The 21,978-nt window shown below is 37.2% G+C and overlaps 1 pseudogene; it reads left to right on the top strand.

The window, feature by feature from the left end:
- The first annotated feature begins 461 nt into the window (after positions 1-461).
- LOC126766336 (small nucleolar RNA U3) lies at positions 462-655 on the top strand (annotated as a pseudogene).
- The last annotated feature ends 21,323 nt before the right edge of the window (positions 656-21,978 follow it).

The raw sequence follows: 21,978 nt of genomic DNA, 5'->3' as shown, positions 1-21,978 counted from the left end.
CGATAATCAAAGAAAACTGATGACATAACGTAGATTTTTGACCTTCTTTGACGTGGTTTTTTGAAGTTATACTTCTTATACGAGTTCGGAAAAGGTTGCGATAGATTCAGGTTGCGCAACCTTGCTCAATATGAATCTAACGCAACCTTGTCTGCGAAAATGTTCGAGCAGCAAGCGAAGCGGTAACAATCGGCAATCGTTTGTTCGTTTCTTTCGGCTCAGCTCAGCTTTTCTACCAACAACACAATGTTGCCATGCTTATGCTGTTGTTGTTTTTGTAGAACAATGTTTCAATTTTTGGTTGGTGACATATTCACATGCGTGCGCATATGTATGTTTGTATGCTTGTGCATTATTGAAGTTATGCTTCTTTTTCTTTCGTTTGTCTTTCATTTCTGCGAATTCTCAACTATTTTGCGTATCTTTTGGTTGAAATACTCTGCGTTGGCCTTTGAAAAATTAAGGCTATACTTTACAGTATCATTTTTGTAGTTAGTCTTCATTTACATTTTTTGGAAATCGACCCGCGATGACGAGGTATATCGTTTTATCTGACAGCGTGAGGTTCATTTCTAATTTTGTCTTGTGGCATATTAGAAATGATGTTTCTTCGAAAATCGTTCGCTTACAACGGATAAAATGACTTCTGAGTGGTGATTTGAATGAATAAATTCCTTTTGGTTGAAATGCTCTGCGTTGGCCGGTGAAAAGTTAAGACTATACTTCTCAGGATCATTCATTACTTTCATTTCTTCAAAGAAATTAATGACCTTGAGAAATATGCATATTTGCATTACTTCGTTGTCATTTCCATATTCGTAGCAATAGAATTTCTATGGCATAAGTAAAGTAATGGCCGCCGATTGTCACCCTTGCCGTTGTAGCAGCAAACATGCGTAAATATGTATGTATGTATGTATACGTATGATCGTGAATACATATCGACGCAGATTTTTGCGAGAAGCACCAGAAAGTTGTGCAATTTATGATTTTTAGCTTTTGCCAGCGTCGCGAAAAGACGACTTGTTGGCAAAGACATGCTCGGGGAGATGTTACGGCCTCTGTTTTTATGAATGAAGCGAGATCGCTTGTGGAATTTGCGCCTGCGTTCATGAAATCGTTTTTGTTTTGTAAAATGTGAATTCAAGTTTTCTAGTTTTCTTTCATACAAAATGGTATGCATTTCTTGAAAGATCACTAAGAAGTATAACTTCATCCGCGCGTAGGGACTCCACGCACCTTTTTTGGCTTCGGCTCACCTTTGCCACGCTATTCAGCCGATATATCATCTGTTTCCGAGTCGTAAGCATATGTCCAAGACTTATCGGCATTAATAACATCCTGGTAGTCGGAATGCATTGTTTCAAAGACGTTAACGCTTGAGTGATTTTTTAACCAATCCGCTATTCCAACGATGCCATTAAGACTTCTGACTTCTTCATCGTCGATTATCAAGCACTAATTCTCTTATTTCGTAGACTTGTTGATCATCAGTTGATGTTGATGCCGTCTATCAATCTGTCGAATACATTGCCATGAGGTTAATGTTCTTATGTGGGCATTTGAGATCATGTAATAATCATTCTCATAATTGCGTCGCCTAGGTAGTTTTGTGCTGATCATTGTAGAAGTCTACAAATGGCAGAAAAATTAGCAGTGTTTAAATGAGTTAAGCTTCCCCTCAATCTATCTGGGAAAAACTGGTGCACCGAAAGGAAACACAACACAATACACCACATCCGATGACACCATACTCATACATCACCACACAACACAACTTCCCACACCTATTCACCAACCCCATCAACAAAATGGATAGACAAAATTACAGCGAACACATTCGTTGTTGATACTTTCCGTTCTGCACTACTGAGTTCAGACCGGCCAAGTTGGTTTCTATCTTTAATATATTATAATATCTTAGTACGAAAGGACCAGGTATTAGGCTACACGGTTATAACCGAGTAAACAACAGCGCGAGTTAATATCATTTTCTTGATATAAGATAAAAAAAAATATATTTTTATTGCTTCGCAGAAATGCGTACACTTTATTAATATTCTTAAAGCTGCCTCTAATATAACTAATTTATACTAGTGAGATGCGGCTGCTGTTATCTGGTTGAGATGCGGTAGTTATTATCTGCTTGCCATTTGTTTGTTGAAAGTCGGTATCTGTTATCTTGTTATCACTTGTTCGTTATTGTTGAGACGCGGTGGTTATCGCAGTGAATTATTCCATTACCATATGTTTGTTGTTTACATGTTGGGAATAATTTTCTTGATAATGCATGTTTGGTTGTTATTAATGATGCTTAGTGGAAACATTGTTTACGTGCCTTGTGACGAAGTCACTAACTCCCCTTAAAATGAAGCGTCCTCGCTTTAACGTGTATGTTGTTCTTGTTGGAGTTTGAATAGTTCTATTTGATACGTTTCGTCGATTCTTTTGCTTCTTACTTTCGCTTTCTTTGCTATGTAACATTTTCAGAGTTTGTCTATACCATAGAAAAGTAATGCTGGTGTGCATAACCCCAGGATGCAGAAGAAGGCGTATTGGACGGGATGTTCCTCGATTGTTATCAGGAAAGTTGACATTTCTTAAATATTGCTAAATTTATAATCGGCATTGGATTCGATGATGCGTAGGACTTCTAGTTATTAGTCAAGTTGTTTGTATATGGCATCTTTGAATTCCTGTTGCAGGTTAGAATATTGTTTTCCATCGATTGTTGTGATTGAAGAGTAGTTGAATTTTATTAATTTCGTCCCCTTTCTTTTACGTTTACGTACGTGTGGTTGTATTCTGTTATGATATTTCCGTACCTCAATCTCAAGTATTTGGAGTGGTGCGCTGTTTTCGTTTATCACTTCATATTTGTCTTATTCTCTAATATGTTAATAGTGCAATTATCTGAGTTCTTAATTTTACATATATAGTTTTTCAATAGGTGCAAAGACATTGTTATCTTAGAATCTAATAATATCTAAATCTAATATTATCCGCAGATCCGCCCGCTCCGAGTTGTCAAGGATATCATTTACCGAGATAATAGTATAATGGTGTAAGGTAACCCTATGCGAAATATTATTTCCTATCTGAGTGGCTTCACCGGCACATCAAAAGCAACACTCGACTTTCAACCGCCAAAGTGAACGCAGCCTCCCGTGCTATATTTCCTCTTTTAAAATAAACTTTGCGAACTACAATTTAATTATTCATTTTATATATAAATAAAACGACCATCCTGTGTACAATAGGAAAGTGTCCGATTATCTTAAAATTTACCTTTTCAAATCAGATGTAGGATTACTTCACGCGTACAAACGTCAAATGTGTACCAATACGTTTACCTGTACACAATTTTGAAAACGGTTTTGCGGTGATTTAGTGATCAAATATGTGTGGAAATTAATAAACGGAAAATGTGCTAAACGTTAATCTGTACATTTTCAAACGACATTATTTCTACCATGCTTGTATAACGAAAAGAACATACGGTTCTTAGTGAAACGCATTTACGTACATACGTGTGAAATACTGCAAAACGTTAACCTGCAGATTTCATAAACCTAAAGTGTAAATGACAAGACCGGTTGTGTATAAGTTTATAATGTTCTTTATTTCCCTTGCTTCGGAGCAAGGGCAGCCGTAAAAGCTAAGCGAGTAAATACAACTGAACTTTTTAAAACTATTGCAGCGGCGACTACGCCTAAATACCTGTCTGAATAAACTGCACACGCTCTGCCGCGTGACTTGCCAGCGCAGTAGCAGCTATAGGTGTTTGTTGTTGTCACGCGCAACTCGTTGAGCGCGTCGTTAGCAATATCGTTGGCAGTGGAGTACCTGGCTTCTGCAGTTTGAAAAATAATTTTCGCACGCTCAGCTCCAGACGCATCATCAGGGATTTCGGTGGAATTGAAATGTTGTCCGGAAGCGTGTTGTTGCTCTTGTTCTTTTGTTGTTGGCTACTATGGTGTGTTAACTTGTATTATAAAAAATGGAAATTTTTGAGATATAACTTGACCTACAATTTAAACGTGTAAAACAGTGAGCATCATCTCGATCATTCGATATAACGGCTAACGGTGCATCATCTTGAACATTCGATTTAACGGCGCGTGAGTTACATCTCAGGTTACGTCTGACGACATACAGTTGTGCACCACATCGCATGATCAGCCAGTACGTGACCAAAACAGCAGACTCAGCATATTTTGAGTCTGTTGGAATGTGCGGTACACCCACACATTGGGGCAGACTCGAGTTGCTGATCTGATGGCAGGGTCTGACTGATGCTCACTACCGAACAGTAAACAACGCTTTTTAATCTATAACTGGCGCAGTCGAACGGAACGGTTCTATATTCTCCCTCAGCTCCGCTCAGCTAGCAAAGAAAAGCTAAATAAATTATTTTTAAACAAAATTACTGTTGTTCAAAGAAAAGTGGCAAAGATACAGCTAATCATATAAATCCCAAATCAGAACAAAATAATACATTTGAGTTGGAAAATTATAGCAAAAGCAAAAACAAAATTCAAAAAGTGAAAGAATTTGTGAAAAGTGCAAAACAAAAATTATTTTGAGAAAAAATAAAGAAAACTGTTGAAAACCCTAAAAGTGAGCTCTAAAATATTCCATTGGATTACTGCATTTGGATTACCTTTAATACAAAAACAACTACAGCAACAGCGGAGACAGCAGCAGCAGCTTTAAAAAAAAAAAAACAACAATATCAACAGCAGCAATAGCGGAGCAGCAGCAGCTTTAGCAAAAAAACAACAACATAAACAGCAACAACAGCAGCAGCAGCTATAGTGCAGAAAAGTATTGTAAGAATAAATTAAATATTGATATTTTAAGAAAACAATTTAAATAAAATGGCTCAAAATAATAGGAATTTAGAAAACTGTGTAGTAGCAATTACACAATTGTTAGAATTAAATGCAATAAATAATCAGAGGTCAATAAGACAACGTATTGAAAAAGATTTAAAGTATGTAAGTTCTTTTGAGGGTAATGCCGGCCAATTGCCAGCATTCATTGAGGCTATAGATAGGATTCTGAGGGATTATTCAAACCAGGAAAAGGAAGTTTATAGAGTAGTGTATGACTTAAAAATAATCGGGAAAGCAAAAAATTATTTGTATCTTGCCCCACCAGCTAGTTGGGAAGATTACAAAATAAAACTTAAACAACATTTTAAGCCAAGAAAAGATCAGATGACTATAACGAAAAAAATAAATACATTACGAGTAGGTAGCATTAGCGAGTTAAGCAGGAGAATCAATGAAATAATTGATGCTATAACCGAATTTGGAGCTCTGGATGAAAACGGGGAAGCAATGAAGGACATTTTTTCAGGTATGCTTATTCAACGTATTAAGCAAATCACATCGGGGACTTGTGCTTATGCAATAAGGCACTCAATTTCATTGACTCAGTTAGCAGGAATTATATACAGTTTCATAGGGCTAGACGATGGAAAGTTAAATCCTATATTTTTAACAAGAAATAGAAATTCAAACCAATTTGATCAGAAGGCAAGAAATTTTAATAGTAACCAAAATCAAAATAATCAAAGAATAAACAACTTTAGGAGACAAAATATTGGCGATCAAACCAATGATCGTTATTATGCACAAAATAATTCGGGACGATACTCACAAAGAAATACTAACTTTTCAGGGCAAAATAATTATCATCCAAATAATCCACAGAGACAAACTAATTATCGGACAGGAAATTCAGGCCAATATACAAATCAATATCGTAGTAATAATATTAATAATAATAATAACGGCTATGGTAATTCAGCAAGACAAAATATACAGAACGGCACTCGACAAACAAGACGTTCAAATGGCCCAACACCCATGGATGTTGATGCTGTGAGCAGGACAGAGGAAACGAATAACAACGAGGAATTTTTTACCAATTAGCCTCGGAAAATCAAAATAAAATATTAATTTCACTTACTTTGTTTAACAAAAAATGGTGTGCATTGGTAGACCCAGGCTCTACTATTAGTATTATGAAAAAATCAAGCTTTGAAAATTATAAGTTACCGGTTCTTGAAAAAATAAAACAATAATTAGTACACTGAATGGTGATATAAGAGCGTCTAACGAAAGAGTTAAGACACCATGTCCGCTAGAATTTAAATACCCTCAGGATGAGATGGTTGAAAATAGACTTTGAAAAACCGTACGATCTTCTACTAGAAAACAATTTCATATTAAATAATTTCAATATAATCGATATTGAAAACGAAGAAATTGAGCTTAAAAATTCCGTTTTATTCAAAAACTATCCAAGAGCAAGTATATGTATTGGAAGAAAGTAAAATGCAAAACATTCAACTGGATCATTTAAAATCAAATGAACGAAAAAAGGTTGAAAAATTGCTAAGGAAGTATGAAAAATTGATTTATAAAGAAGGCGATGCCTTGACAAACACAAACACGGTGGTCCACGAAATAAGGACAACCACAAACCAGCAAATTAATTCAAAAATATATAGGTTACCTCCGAAACATGAGGAAGAAGCGATAAGGCACATTAGGGAGCTAGAAAAACAAGGTATAGTTCGGAAAAGTAGGAGTAAATATAGTTCACCTATTATCAAAGTACCAAAAAAATGTGATAGTATGGGCAATAAAAAATTTCGTTTAGTAATCGATTACCGTAGACTAAATCAAATAACTGTCGATGATAAATATCCTTTGCCTAACATTGATGGAATCTTAGACAAGTTGGGCAAGGCGCAGTACTTAAGCACTCTTGATCAAGCCAAAGGTTATCATCAAATTTTAGTGGATAAAAAGGATATTGAAAATACAGCTTTTGTATCTCCGGTGGGATTATACGAATATATAAGAATGCCCTTCGGACTAAAAAATGCTCCGGCTATCTTTCAACGACTAATGAATGACATATTACGGAAATACATAAATAAGATATGTGTGGTTTATTTGGACGACGTGTTAATCTTTTCAACGTCATTGGAGGAACATTTAAACTCCTTAGAGAAAATTTTTTCAAAGTTAAAGGAACATAATTTAAAAATTCAGATAGATAAATGTAGTTTTCTAAAGAGAGAAACAAAATTGTTGGGTCATACCTTAACAAAAGAAGGGATTAAGCCAAATCAGGACAAGATAGCAGCAATACAAAATTTGAAAATACTTAGAACCGAAAAACAATTAAAAAGTTTCTTGGGAGCCACTGGTTATTATAGAAAGTTCATTAGGGACTACTCAAAAATTGCATATCCAATGATTAAATATTTAAAAAAGGGTTATAAAATAAATTCAAGAGATACGCAGTACATAGCTAGTTTTGAAAATTTGAAATCACTAATATCCTCACATCCAATTTTAAAATTTCCTGAATATGATAAGGAATTTACTATTACAACGGATGCAAGTGATTACGCAATAGGCGCAGTGCTTTCTCAACAAGGTCAGCCAGTGTGCTACATTAGCAGAACTTTAAATAACCATGAACAGAAATATGCTACAACAGATAAAGAATTCCTAGCCATTATATATTCAACTAGTTGACGCCGCAGCTGTTGTCCTGCGCGAAATTATGTGTTTTGAATTGATTGATTGAATTTTTGTCTTAAATTCATATTGTGTTGATTATCATTTATTTGAGATTTTTCTATATATTTTTTTTTTCAATGTAACGCAGCTTGATAAACAACAATTTTTGGTTTCTGTTCCGGTGTACAGAAAAGATGGATCGTGAGCACGCCACGTATATCTGGCCGTGTGAAAATTATAGAATTTCCAAATTTATACCACACGACTATGCGACTATCCTTGTGTCCTGTCGATTGTCATTTCAAATGCAATTTTCCTTGGAAACGAAATACGTTTGAACTGAAATGGCAAATCGTTAGAACTCAAAAGAAATCCGTAGAATCAAACATTCTGCCCCATGTATTTGATAGGTGCGTCACAATCATATTGCGAAACATCATAACGACAGATCCAACTTTGAGAGGCAAATGATGCGGTGGCATAATAAGCCTCTCCAAAGAATTTATTTAGAAATTTCACTGGATAATTCACGGTGTTGTCTTCATTGTCAAGATGATCGATCGATTTGTATGACCGCAAGTCTCCCGGAATTTGACATTGAATCTTCCAGTTTAAGTCAACAACATCGGTATTTTTGCCAGCTAACATTGTGCATGCATTTAAGGAATCGTACTAACGATAATTTGTCCAATGTTCGTATAAACATTCCTGATGAGTCCATCTTTCGTGAATTGATAAATGGCACATGGAATTGATATCAAACCTCCGGAAGTATCAACCGGTATTTACCCATTTCCAATTCTTAGCGTATACGATGTAAAATGTGTTCGGCAATGTAATTTTTGGTCGTATCCCATAACTGACGCGAATTTGAAGGCTGATCATCGCCAAAAGTGTGCGAACTTCATTCCAGTGATTATCATTGTATGAATAATATCAAGGTATTTCCGAATAGAGCAAGTTCTCGCAAACGGTTCACTGACGAAAGTTGAGAAAAAACTCGTAATTGTTAATTTTGTTGCTGGAGGTGTTTCCCCTGTCTGTACTGTATTCTCTGGGTTGAAATACACTCTTTGGCCATTCTCCAAAAGAACTGCGAAACGCACAACAGTCGGAAAACGTTCATGAATTACAAAAACAAATATCCTACAAAGCGCTTTATTGCAGTTCACGTATCGACCGTATCGTTCAAGACCAGTAACCGCCATGTTGCTTCCTTTGGTGACGTATTTACAAACATATTTTATCGATTACACCAAACTGCAATATGCAACATTGACATGACTTTTGAATGTGAATTAGACAACAGTGGCGAATATGGTACGATCCATATGTTGTCGACTTCGATGTGTTGTTAACTTCTATATTCACGCCTCTAAATTGAATGCTAAATGTTCTACCATTGTCATCTGGTAGCGACGCTCATACATTGGATATCCATCATTTCTATTTGTGTTGCCGAAAGAAAAGCACGTGGATAGTGTTTCGTGCATTTATTGTCAGACATACAAACCGAAGTGGGATTGTTGTGTCCGCAAGTTCCATGTACCATATTGGTTTTCATCACTTCATGTAATACTGAATCTTTCTCTGCGTCAAGAATTTCCGCAGAAATGATTTCTTCAATTTGATCTAGTGTAACCACCATCCGCCATCCAATGACTAATGTGTACGTGCGACAAACCTCTCTGTTGTCACTCAACATAGTACATCTAGCATCTAACAGCACCATATATACCTACATTACTCCAAGATAAAGTCCATGAAACATCGTAACTGTTGTTTGAAAAGTCGTGCTGTAATATCGTGACAATCGCTTGCTGAATGACCGCGATCCATAATTCCGCACGTATGCCATCGCATTTTGGGAGTACTTCTTGTCTTGCCTTTCTTGGGCTGCCATACGTAGATTGCAAAAAGAACGCCGACCGATATTACGGCGACCTCTTCGTGGCTTCGTATCAAATTTCAATCTGCAATCGACCTCTTTGTGAGAAATACACGTAAATTTTTCACTGAATAATTTTCAATAATTTTTCTTTTGAATAGCCGGAATTTAAAAGTAAGCGACCGAAATTGAACAATTCAAATAATTTTCAAATAAAAATATTGAAAAACAAAACAAACAAAAATTAAAAAAAAAAGTATGGAAAAAAGTATATATAAGAAGATTAAGTATTCATTACACATATCTAGTTTTCATTGTTTTTAATATGCATTCTGCTATTCGGGGCGGAGACAAATCCAACGAATCAATAACCATGAAAATTGGTTCAGCAGATCTCGAGTTATAAGTTGTCGAACAAACCCGTCTTTGTTTTGTATACATACATATGTATGTACATACATATATAGATTATCAAAAATAAGAAAAATTTAAAAAGTAGCTTTTACTTGGACATTAACTACAAATATTATCATGAAAATAGCATAATTTAATAATAATGTTATCAATTTTGCATGAATTCACAAAAATTCGCAAAATGATATTCATATGAATTGATATGATAGCATGTAAACGTATAAAAATATAAGCCAAAAGGCCAACTTGCGTCTGCAAAAGCAATGTATATTTCTGAGCATAATTTTCATTGAATTCTCAGCTCTGTTCACTCATTTCTGTTAAAATTTCTCCAGCCGAGAAATCCTTCTTCTTCTTAATTGGCGTAGAAACCGCTTAAGCGATTATAGCCGAGTTAACAACAGCGCGCCAGTCGTTTCTTCTTCTCGCTACGTGGCGCCAATTGGATATTCCAAGCGAAGCCAGGTCCTTCTCCACTTGGTCCTTCCAACGGAGTGGAGGTCTTCCTCTTCCTCTGCTTCCCCCGGCGGGTACTGCGTCGAATATTTTCAGAGCTGGAGTGTTTTCGTCCATCCGGACAACATGACCTAGCCAGCGTAGCCGCTGTCTTTTAATTCGCTGAACTATGTCGATGTCGTCGTATATCTCGTACAGCTCATCGTTCCATCGAATGCGGTATTCGCCGTGGCTAACGCGCAAAGGACCATAAATCTTTCGCAGAACTTTTCTCTCGAAAACTCGCAACGTCGACTCATCCGTTGTTGACATCGTCCAAGACTCTGCACCATACAGCAGGACGGGAATTATGAGTGACTTATAGAGTTTGGTTTTTGTTTGTCGAGAGAGGACTTTGCTTCTCAATTGCCTACTCAGTCCGAAGTAGCACCTGTTGGCAAGAGTTATCCTGCGTTGGATTTCTAGGCTGACATTGTTGGTGGTGTTTACGCTGGTTCCAAGATAGACGAAATTATCTACGACTTCAAAGTTATGACTGTCAACAGTGACGTGAGTGCCAAGTCGCGAATGCGACGACTGTTTGTTTGATGACAGGAGATACTTCGTCTTGCCCTCGTTCACTGCCAGACCCATTTTCTGTGCTTCCTTGTCCAGCCTGGAGAAAGCAGAACTAACGGCGTGGGTGTTGAGGCCGATGATATCAATATCATCGGCATACGCCAACAGCTGTACACTCTTATAGAAGATGGTACCTTCTCTATTTAGTTCTGCGGCTCGAACTATTTTCTCCAAAAGCAGGTTGAAAAAGTCGCACGATAGGGAATCGCCTTGTCTGAAACCTCGTTTGGTATCGAACGGCTGGGAGAGGTCCTTCCCGATCCTGACGGAGCTTTTGGTGTTACTCAACGTCAGTTTACACAGCCGTATTAGTTTTGCGGGGATACCAAATTCAGACATCGCGGCATAAAGGCAGCTCCTTTTCGTGCTGTCGAAAGCAGCTTTGAAATCGACGAAGAGGTGGTGTGTGTCGATTCTCCTTTCACGGGTCTTTTCCAAGATTTGGCGCATGGTGAATATCTGGTCGGTTGTTGATTTGCCAGGTCTGAAGCCACACTGATAAGGTCCAATCAGTTTGTTGACGGTGGGCTTTAATCTTTCACACAATACGCTCGATAGAACCTTATATGCGATGTTGAGGAGGCTAATCCCACGGTAGTTGGCGCAGATTGTGGGGTCTCCTTTTTTATGGATTGGGCATAGCACACTTAAATTCCAATCGTTGGGCATACTTTCGTCCGACCATATTTTACAAAGAAGCTGATGCATGCACCTTATCAGTTCTTCGCCGCCGTGTTTGAATAGCTCGGCCGGCAATCCGTCGGCCCCTGCCGCTTTGTTGTTCTTCAGGCGGGCAATTGCTATTCGAACTTCTTCATGGTCGGGTAATGGAACGTCTGCTCCATCGTCATCGATTGGGGAATCGGGTTCTCCTTCTCCTGGTGTTGTGCGTTCACTGCCATTCAGCAGGCTGGAGAAGTGTTCCCTCCATAATTTAAGTATGCTCTGGGCATCAGTGACTAGATCACCTTTGGGGGTTCTACAGGAATACGCTCCGGTCTTGAAACCTTCCGTAAGCCGCCGCATTTTTTCGTAGAATTTTCGAGCATTACCCCTGTCGGCCAGCTTATCAAGCTCTTCGTACTCACGCATTTCAGCCTCTTTCTTCTTCTGTCTACAAATGCGTCTCGCTTCCCTCTTCAACTCTCGGTATCTATCCCATCCCGCACGTGTAGTGGTCGATCGTAACGTTGCGAGGTAGGCAGTCTGTTTTCTCTCCGCTGCGACACGGCACTCCTCGTCGTACCAGCTGTTCTTTTGCACTTTCCGAAAACCAATGGTTTCGGTTGCAGCTGTGCGTAAGGAGTTTGAAATGCCGTCCCACAGTTCCCTTATACCGAGTTATTGACGAGTGCTCTCAGAGAGCAGGAGTGCAAGCCGAGTAGAAAATCGTTCGGCTGTCTGTTGTGATTGCAGCTTCTCGACGTCGAACCTTCCTTGTGTTTGGTGGCGCGTGTTTTTTGCTGCACAGAGGCGGGTGCGAATCTTAGCTGCAACAAGATAGTGGTCCGAGTCGATGTTAGGAGTCGGAGCGCACGCACATCTAAAACACTGGAGACGTGTCTTCCGTCTATCACAGCATGATCGATCTGGTTGGTAGTTTTTCGATCCGGAGACAGCCAGGTAGCTTGATGAATCTTCTTATGCTGGAATCTAGTACTACAGATAACCATATTTCGGGCCCCGTCGAAGTCAATCAGCCTCAACCCATTTGGGGATGTTTCGTCGTGGAGGCTGAATTTACCGACCGTAGTGCCAAATATACCTTCTTTGCCCACCCTGGCGTTAAAGTCGCCAAGCACGATTTTGACATCGTGGCGGGGGCAGCTCTCATAAGCGCGCTCCAAGCGCTCATAGAAGGCATCTTTGGTCACATCGTCCTTCTCTTCCGTCGGGGCGTGGGCGCAAATCAGCGATATGTTGAAGAACCTCGCTTTGATGCGGATTGTGGCTAGACGTTCATTCACCGCAGTGAATGATAGTACTCGGCGACGGAGTCTCTCTCCCACCACGAATCCTACACCAAACTTGCGCTCCTTTATATGGCCACTGTAGTAAATGTCACAAGGACCTACTCGAGAAATCCACTAATAGAAAATTCATGGCTCTTGACAGTTTACCCGCTTGTTCGTAGTTGAACCTTCTCTATATTATACGTTCTCTGGTAAAAGGCATTTGACAGGACTGCCAATCTTGCGGCAAAACATTATTTCATGAGAATTTGTATAGGCGGGATGTATCATTTTTTTTTTTTTTTTTTTTTTTTTTGCAAAACGTGCAATGATACCCACACTAAATTTCTTATGTGCACCCTCCAAACAGACCCCAATCACCCCTGAAAATTTCATTTAAATCGGGCAAGCCGTTTAGGAGAAGTATGCGAACAGGAAGGTTTGCCACTTAATTTTATATATATAGATAACCTATTTCAGGCCGTACATATCGTCGCTCGCATGACCAACTAACGGAACTGACATTTTTTCCGAAATTGAGTTAGGACCACTATGGGACTTCTTTAGGCATGTCGCATCTTGTGTGTAAATTATGTGATTGTATATAGTACCGTTATCTCAGAAAACGCCATAACATTTTCAACGTATCTGCAGATGGACCAAAAAATTTTTCACTAACTAACATAACTGCAGTTTAATACCTACTGCTATACTTTATAAAGAAATTTTCCAATATTATTGCAAGATATTATTTAATATGCCAACAAAATGCATGCAAAACTACAATATTCTTATAAAATAAATATAGTTTAAAAAAACTAAAAAACACGCTTTTAAAACATATCAAACTAAAAAGTGAAAAAAAAAAAAATTTTTAAACTTCATTTATTTTTATTTTTTTAGTTTGATGTGAAAAACCCCAAATTTGTTAAAATATGAACTATGACATGTAGTATGGGTTAAGTAAATCGATAATTAGGCAGCATTTAATATCTACTCGTAACCTTTCATTGACTTATTGTTATATTATTTGCGACCAAGTTCTATTCACAACTTTACGAATTATTACTTCTTAATCGAATCATTTCTTCTAAAGCTTCAATGTTACATGGGGTTTTACCTGTCAACTTTGAACAGTCTAGTTCTTCAATTCGAGCACTGTCCAAAGATCTACAACGACTAAGTGCTACATAAGCTTGTCCAGCAGCAAACAGTCGAGAGCCCAGATAAATTACTGCATGATCTACTGTACAACCAGAGAACGTATATTTATAACATATATATCGTATATTTATAAATATACGTTCTCTGGTACAACCTTGAATCTTATGGACGGTCGACGCCCAACTCAGTATGCTATTCAAATATCACCAAAACTAGTTTTATATAGTCTTTTTGGTGAGGTGCTTAAACTTACTATCGCCTTCCTACAGTGTCGCTCAAATATTCTAGGTTTCAGCATCACTTAAAAAAGTTACAAACATACATACATACAAGTGAACCTAATGAAAGCGTATTAAAAAGTAAGGAAAGGCTAAAGTCGGGCGTGGCCTACTATAATATAGACGGACGGACGGACGGACGGACGCATATTTCGAGGTGTTACAAACATTTGGGGCAAAACTAACTTATAATACCCTGATCCCCAGAGTGGTAGGGTATAAAAATATAAATGAGCCAATAATCATTAGGGTGTCCTGGATAATATCCAGTTTTCGGAAGTCATAAGAAATGTTCGGATATTAATACTAAATATTATCGAATATCATTGTTAAGTGCTTAAACAACTAAATTTAATATTATTTAACTATTTCGAAAAGCAATGGTTTGTAGTGGCAATGCTTCGCAGTGTCAGAAGAAGAACAAAAACACATGTTACTGCAATTATGTGCCATAATTTTTACCGTTATAATGTCGTGCGATTTTCATAAATTGTAATGGTCATTGGTACACGTGTAGTTAAAAAATCTTTTAAGTGTTATTATCAAAAGGAATAGTGGCATAATAAAAGGTAAGTAGAAGTGTACAAATATTTTGTTAAATCAAAAACAAATGTAGAATTTCCTTAGTGAAGGTCTTAAACATGGCAGAAAAATTGGAACAATCTTGTGAAGTTCTAGGATGCGGCAGGTGTAAGTTGAGACGAATCCTTCTTTATGCTGGTCGGCTCTGAACGTATTGCCTGATAAGGGCATACGTCAATCCTCGCCTTAGCATAGTCACTGAAATAACCTTGGGACCATAAATGGCGACTACCTTTCCGTGGGACGGATAGCGGCTCTGAGTTGGGACCCTTTTTGCATGGAAAATACATACAACTAACAACAAAAATACAAACGACGGAAAGGCGACGAAGACAGGTGAGAGGATGTCGAAATCGGCACCCAAGTCTATCCCAGGCGGGGCTGCTGCTCCTATGGCGTCGAAACCGTCGCTGGGTAATTGCAGCAACAGGACTAAGACCCCAGTAGGGGTAGGAGTAGGATGGGGGAAGCCGGCGCAAACCCGCCGGCACTAGAAGTAGTGAAGGGTGGAGCCTTCATATGCGGCGGAATCGTCAGCATTAGCAGAGGAACCTCTGCTAGAATTATGAAGGGATAGGGGCAGAAGTAAGGCAGCTTTAGCAAGGAAGCTGAAATCTGACTGCCGATTGGCGGCCAAAATCGTTTAACGCTACGGTGGTAAGCATGCTGGCCAGGTATCTGAGCAGCTTGCTAATACACTTGAGTGGGCCAAGAAGGTGCTGAGCGAGAGCGAGACCGATAGGGCTGGACCGGAAATGAACAGACTTGAACCAGCAATTAAGCGGCAAAGGTCGCATGAGGGAGAAACCACCCTTGGGAAAAAACCGCGAACGGTGGCACTCAAGCTGCAGATGCGTGGCATGAGGCGGGCGGCGTTGGTGATGGTCAAACAACCTAAGAAAATGTGCCGTATCTCTCAGGCGTGGTTCGTCGATTGGCGACTCCTTCTTCAACCGCGAACAATTGTTTGAGGAGGTGAGGGTCGATAATCCATGGGCGCTGAAATAGCGCTCCTGGAGGAAAGTCTGAAGGTTGAAGTACCTCAAGATTAGTCTCCAACACGCAAAAGCGGCCTCAGCCAATCTACTGCTTCGTTTGGAAAAAGAAGAGGTCGATGTCGTCCTGATCCAGGAACCGTGGCTGACTAGAAACGGGATCTCTGAATGAGGACGAAGAGCCGTAAGCTGCTGGCGACCAAGGAAGCAAGAAGAAACAGAGCCTGTATGCTAGTCAGAAATGAATTAACGGCATTTCTTTTACCTAATTTCACCAACGCTTGAGTGTGACACCGGAGATGTCTGGCTCATCAAGCATTGGGTATAGTCTAGTCGGAGAAGGTCCGGCTCGAAAATCTTTCAGAAATCCTAGAAACACATAATTATAACAAAAGCAAAAACAAAATTCAAAAAGTGAAAGAATTTGTGAAAAGTGCAAAACAAAAATTACTATGAGAAAAAATAAAGAAAACTGTTGAAAACCCTAAAAGTGAGCTCTAAAATATTCCATTGGATTACTGCATTTGGATTACCTTTAATACAAACCCAACTACATCAACAGCAGCAACAGCGGAGAGAGCAGCAGCAGCTTTAACAAAAAAAAAAACAACAATATCAACAGCGGAGACAGCAGCAGCAGCTTTAGCAAAAAAAAAAACAACAACAACAACAACATAAAGAGCAACAACAGCAGCAGCAGCTATAATGCAGAAAAGTATTGTAAGAATAAATTAAATATTGATATTTTAAGAAAACATTTTAAATAATATGGCTCATAATAATAGGAATTTAGAAAACTGTGTAGTAGCAATTACTCAATTGTTAGAATTAAATGCAATAAATAATCAGAGGTCAATAAGACAACGTATTGAAAAAGATTTAAAGTATGTAAATTCTTTTGAGGGTAATGCCGGCCAATTTCATTGAGGCTACAGATAGGATTCTGAGGGGTTATTCAAACGGGAAAGCAAAAAAATATTTGTATCTTGCCCCACCAGCTAGTTGGGAAGATTACAAAATAAAACTTAAACAACATTTTAAGCCAAGAAAAGATCAGATGACTATAACGAAAAAAATAAATACATTACGAGTAGGTAGCATTAGTGAGTTAAGCAGGAGAATCAATGACGTTCAAATGGCCCAACACCCATGGATGTTGATGCTGTGAGCAGGACAGAGGAAACGAATAACAACGAGGAATTTTTTACCAATTAGCCTCGGAAAATCAAAATAAAATATTAATTTCACTTACTTTGTTTAACAAAAAATGGTGTGCATTGGTAGACCCAGGCTCTACTATTAGTATTATGAAAAAATCAAGCTTTGAACATTATAAGTTACCGGTTCTAGAAAAAAAAAAAGAAACATTCAACTGGATCATTTAAAACCAAATGAACGAAAGGAGGTTGAAAAATTGCTAAATAAGTATGAAAAATTGATGTATAAAGAAGGCGATGCCTTGACAAACTCAAACATGGTGGTCCACGAAATAAGGACAACCACAAACCAGCAAATTAATTCAAAAATTTATAGGTTACCTCCGAAACATGAGGAAGAAGCGATAAGGCAAATTAGGGAGCTAGAAAAACAAGGTATAGTTCGGAAAAGTAGGAGTAAATATAGTTCACCTATTATCAAAGTACCAAAAAAATGTGATAGTATGGGCAATAAAAAATTTAGTTTAGTAATCGATTACCGTAGACTAAATCAAATAACTGTCGATGATAAATATCCTTTGCCAAACATTGATGGAATCTTAGACAAGTTGGGCAAGGCGCAGTACTTCAGCACTCTTGATCTAGCAAAGGTTATCATCAAATTTTAGTGGATAAAAAGGATATTGAAAAGACAGCTTTTGTATCTCCGGTGGGATTATACGAATATATAAGAATGCCCTTCGGACTAAAAAATGCTCCGGCTATCTTTCAACGACTAATGAATGACATATTACGGAAATACATAAATAAGATATGTGTGGTTTATTTGGACGACGTGTTAATCTTTTCAACGTCATTGGAGGAACATTTAAACTCCTTAGAGAAAATTTTTTCAAAGTTTAAGGAACATAATTTAAATTTGAAAATACCTAGAACCGAAAAACAATTAAAAAGTTTTTTGGGAGCCACTGGTTATTATAGAGAGTTCATTAGGGACTATTCAAAAATTGCATATCCAATGATTAAATATTTAAAAAAGGGTTATAAAATAAATTCAAGAGATCCGCAGTACATAGCTAGTTTTGAAAATTTGAAATCACTAATATCATCACATCCAATTTTAAAATTTCCTGAATATGATAAGGAATTTACTATTACAACGGATGCAAGTGATTACGCAATAGGCGCAGTGCTTTCTCAACAAGGTCAGCCAGTGTGCTACATTAGCAGAACTTTAAATAACCATGAACAGAAATATGCTACAACAGATAAAGAATTCCTAGCCATTATATATTCAATAACCTATTTTAGGCCGTACATATATGGAACAAAATTTAAAATTATAACTGATCATTGCCCGATAGTATTTTTGAATAATAAATATTAAGGAAGGGAGTTTTCACAACGGCAGCAAAGGTGGCTATTGAAACTGCAAGAGTTTAATTATGAAATTGAACATCAGAAAGGGAAAAATAATGTAGTAGCAGATTTTTTAAGCCGAATTGAAAATTCTCCAAAAATCGACGAAAGTAATGAAAAAGAATCCAATTTAAAAATGTCAGATACAATACATTCCGCAGAAGAGAAACTATCAGAACACTTCTCTATAAAAGAAGAAATTGTTAACAAGTATAAGACCCAAATTTTAATAACATATAGTCCCCAAACTGAAGTTCAAGTAATACATGGAAGGAAAGTAATTGAGATCAACCCTATTGATACGGAGAATATATTGAAAAATATTTTCCGAAGACATATTGACAAGGGCAAAGTGGGTATTTTTTCCGAAGTAGAGGAGACCGATTATCACAAAATTCAACTACTACTGATAAGCATGTTTTCTTGTAATAGCAAGGTGCAATTCATAAAATGTACAAAAGGAGCAACAGAAATTATACAAGAAGAAGATCTGCATAAACAAATTTCACTTTACCATAGCAATGAGTCAATGCATAGCGGAATAAACGAGACTTACAATACACTTAAAGATAAAATATTCTATCCAAAATTAAGGGAACATGTACAGTTAATTATAGGTAATTGCGAAAAATGCAAGCAAATTAAATATGACAGGAAACCGTTAAAGCCGAAGTTCAAATTAACAGAGACACCTTCAGATAAAAATGAAATAATACATGTGGACATTTTTCATTTTAAAAAGCAGTCATTTGTCACAGTAATTGATAAACTAACAAAATTTGCAGCAGCATACAATATAATTGACAGAAATTGGAGGGCAAAGAAGGCCATCATAATTGAACATTTTACGAAATTTGGGAAACCAAAGAAGATCATCATGGACAACAAATTCAGGGCCGAACAGTTGATTCAGTTCTTAAATACAGAAGGAGTCGAAGTACACTTAACAAAACCAAACTCTCATACAGGTAATGCAGACATTGAGAGGCTACACTCAACCTTGTTAGAAAAACTAACAGGAATTGAGGATCCAAGTCTCTCAACACAAATGAGGATACAGATCGATATAGGTAACTATAATGATCGCTATCACTCAACCATAAAATGTACACCCAATAACGCAAGAAATAGTATTGATCCAACCATTTTAAAAAATACAATAGACCAGAAGAAACAACTCACCATACACAATAGAAATAGGTACAGAGAAGACTATATAGAACTGAGATCGACCGGACCGATAAAAAATTACAAAAGAGTACGGCATAAAGATCAACCGTATTACCGAATTAATCCACTACAGAACGTTTACGTCCACTACAGACCAATGAAATGGGCAAATATTGAAAACCCAAACGAGAGGGATGAAGATGCATTTAGCTTAAGGGCATTTAATGGGGATTATAACACATAACAAAAAAAAGAACCGTTATAAAATAATTTTATTTTTACAGATGATGGGGATAATTCTGTTTTTTTTAGTAACTATGACATTGGTGGCAGCACTCCTACAAGTGACACCAATAGTTGAAGAAGCAGGATACACCATGATCCAACTCGACGAAGTAGAAATCGTTGACGAAGTAAATACGATACTACATATTATACACCCTAAAGAGCTAACAAGTTTGGTGGAGGAAATGGAAGAAAACATAAGACAAGCAGACCTAAGTAACACGGCACTTCTTTTTAACGAAATTAAAGTAATTAAAGCAAAAATTAGATCGATTACTCCCAAGGAAGAGGAAAGAAAGAAGAGAGGTTTAATTAAAATTGGAGGGACAACGTATAAATGGTTGTTCTGGGTAATGGACGAGGAGGACCGACAGGATATAATTAGTCATTTAGAAGTACAGATGCAATTACAAATATCAATAAGCAGATTATAATAAATGAGCATTTTAACGAGTCAATTAATTTAATGAAAACAATAGTAAAGAATGACAGGAGTAAAATATTAAAAGAAATAAATCAGATACAAAAGGAGGATAGAGAGCTAGCGAAATTGGTTCTTTACAATGATCAAATGAATAAATTAAGACATATAGAAGAGAAGATACATGAAGTTCAAACTAATATAGCCGCCGCTAAAAACAATTTAATACATCCGGGGATGTTAACTAAAGAAGAAATAGATAACTTTGACATAGATGAAACTGGCCAAGGTTGGAGCAGTAGCTTTCAAAAATGAAGCACTTGTGTTCGCCATTCAAATACCAAAGAGTTTTTTTAAAGTGTATATGTAAAGTTAATTATGCCTCTACCAAATAAACGAAAATTGCAAATAGTTCATGAGGATGAAAAAATTGTAACAATAAATAAAAAACATTATAAATATGAAGATAATACGTTATTAAGAAAACTAAAATTAAATAGGAATTGTATTTTTATTAACGCTTGTGAATTTAAATATAACAATACTACAATAATACAAGAAATAAGCGATGATACTTTAATCATCAAGAATGCAAAAAATTTGAAACTTATACAAAATTGTGATGACAGAGATTTTGTACTGCAAAATAACTATATATTAAATTTTGAGAAATGTGAAATTAAAATTAATGACGAAAAATTTAGTAACAGCAAGACTAAATTTGTTGATAGGCTGATACATCCTTTAAAAATTTTAAACCAAAGCTATTACCAAATCATTTCAAGAACATTAAAGAAATAGAGGAACTAAAATATCATAAGAACGTATCCTATGGCATAAGTGCCTCACTAATTATAACAATATTAATAAGTATAATTATTGTTACTATTTACTTATGTAAAAGAAAAAATGAAAAGATAAGTTTGAAAATAATAAATAAAAGAAGTCAGGAGACTTCTCAGAGTGGCTCTGGGGGAGTTACATCTCAGGTTACGTCTGACGGCATGCAGTTGTGCACCACATCGCATGATCAGCCAGTACGTGACCAAAACAGCAGACTCAGCATATTTGGAGTCTGTTGGAATGTGCGGTACACCCACACATTGGGGCAGACTCGAGTTGCTGATCTGATGGCAGAGTCAGACTGATGCTCACTACCGAACAGTAAACAACGTTTTTTAATCTATAACTCGTGTGTACATATATGCAAAAACGAAGTACATAATATACATATAACGAAGTACATAAATTTTTGATTTTATAAAAATGAGAGCTATTGTATCATTGAGTGTAGTGCAACTTAAACGGCAGTTGTCAGAACGAAATTGCTCAACGTCAGGTACGAAGGCAACACTCATAAGTCGTTTGAGTGAAACGATCGGGTCGGATGAAATCGAAGAGGACGAAAACGAACAAGTTACGGGTGATGATAGCGAACAGTGTGATGACATATATGCAAAATAATTCCCAACCTCGAAGTGTGCCAATTGAAAACACAAGCAACAGTGAAAATAGAAACGTCAATAACATTTCCCCTTTTGCAAATTCGAATGCAACTGTAACGCGAAACAATTATTCGGTGCGTGAAATAGCAGAAACAATACCAGACTTTGATCCAACAAATGACAA

This window comes from Bactrocera neohumeralis, unplaced genomic scaffold (genome assembly GCF_024586455.1).
Source record: "Bactrocera neohumeralis isolate Rockhampton unplaced genomic scaffold, APGP_CSIRO_Bneo_wtdbg2-racon-allhic-juicebox.fasta_v2 cluster11, whole genome shotgun sequence".
Taxonomy (NCBI): domain Eukaryota; kingdom Metazoa; phylum Arthropoda; class Insecta; order Diptera; family Tephritidae; genus Bactrocera; species Bactrocera neohumeralis.
The sequence above is the reverse complement of the archived record's forward strand: the minus strand, read 5'-3'. Positions and strand labels throughout refer to the sequence as shown.